At 46.4% G+C, this 1,602-nt stretch overlaps 1 non-coding gene across 1 annotated transcript; it reads right to left on the minus strand.

Annotated features, from left to right (window-relative positions):
* Positions 1–1,183: 1,183 nt before the first annotated feature.
* Positions 1,184–1,254, minus strand: TRNAG-GCC. Its single transcript has one exon. It is a non-coding gene; the product is annotated as a tRNA-Gly (tRNA).
* Between the last annotated feature and the right edge of the window lie 348 nt (positions 1,255–1,602).

Below are 1,602 nucleotides of genomic sequence, written 5' to 3' on the forward strand. Positions count from 1 at the left end.
CCCTGCCCCTTCTGCCCCGCCCCCCCCCCCCCTGCGCAGTGATCTAAGGTCCCCGAGTCTTGTTGTATACACTGTGCATAAGATGTGAGGGACATACCATCACTTCAGTGGAGCAGGAGGGAGCGCTGTCGCAGCCAGACGGCTTGGAGGATCGGATGAGTATAAGTTTTTTGTTTCAAACCTAGACACATACGAGGACTTTTAGAACTCGCAGCGTGGAGGAAGCCCCGCTGCAAGGGTTACGAATACGTTTTACCCAAGGTTGTGTTTTAAATCCTTTTTTTTAATGAATAACAAAATACAATCTACACATAATTAATATTCACGTGAATAGGGATGCACAGATACTTTTCGAGTACCAGTGCCGATACTTGGCATTTTCATGAGAACTACCAGGGTGGCAGCGGTCTCAGCAGGGACCAGGCTCTGGCGCTCCACCACTGTCCTGAAATCATTAGTCTGTATTGTTTTAGAAAAACTGTCACATGACAATAAACAAAAATGTATCAGTACTTGTACTTGTAAGTACTCGGCAAGTACCAGTACTCGTACTCGCAAACCTGGTATCGGTGCATTCCTTTATTTATATGTATAAAAACAAAATCATACATTATAACAGAGATGTACAAATCCCGGGAGCTCCGTGTGCTCCTTACACATGACAGCCGCCTCCTAATTTCTGAATTTTTCTCTAGTCTAGTCTTGGAGCTCAAAAGTATCGGTACTTGTACTCGTACTTGTACCGAGTACTGTACTTGGTATCTGTGCAACCCTACTCGTGAACCAAAAATGTTTTCTAGAAAAAAACAAAATAATCAGATAAATCGAGTTAAAAAAAAAAAGAAGCCGATAAACGGTCAGGATCTGGAAGCTTTCAGATATTATCTGAATGGCTAACATAAGATGGAAAAAAACTTCTGATCTACATTACAAGGCGCCTTGTATAAGAGCTGCACAAGATCATTGCTGTGGGATACTCGGTGACAGTACGACTTGTGGAATGCAACGTGATGATGTGGCAGAATCTCCTTCCCATCACATCTGCAATAGGAGAGGGCAGTATCCCTATACTTGTGTATTGTGTTAAAACATACCTGCAAGTGTATTACTAAGAATAAGTGTTTATAGGAGTTTATAATCTATTTTGAAACCTTGTTTTAAAAAATGAAAAGCAAAATCTTATTGCATTGGCCGGGAATCGAACCCGGGCCTCCCGCGTGGCAGGCGAGAATTCTACCACTGAACCACCAATGCATTCTTGTCAAAGGAGAACTATGAGATGAGTGAATTCCACTCACCTCAAAGTTCTAGCCGACCTGTGACAATGAGACAGTCACGGGTCGGCTCAGTAGATCGGGAGGTGAGAGAACACATACCGGCGTTCGCTCACCTCTCGATCCCGTCACGGCTCTCTGCCGTGACAGGGGAGGGGCTGGATTCCACCCTCCCCGCTCCCATCCGCCAGCGCTGACTGGTGGAACGGACGGGGGAGGGGGCGGGCACAGCTGGCTCTGCCTCTAGATAGGCAGAGCCAGCTGTCACTCACGCAGCTGGGCGGATCCCGTCATCTAAGTCGTGATCCGCTCCGGCGTCTCAGTATAC

Source organism: Nanorana parkeri, unplaced genomic scaffold, assembly GCF_000935625.1.
Source record: "Nanorana parkeri isolate BGI_ZX_2015 unplaced genomic scaffold, ASM93562v1 scaffold3441, whole genome shotgun sequence".
Lineage (NCBI taxonomy): Eukaryota > Metazoa > Chordata > Amphibia > Anura > Dicroglossidae > Nanorana > Nanorana parkeri.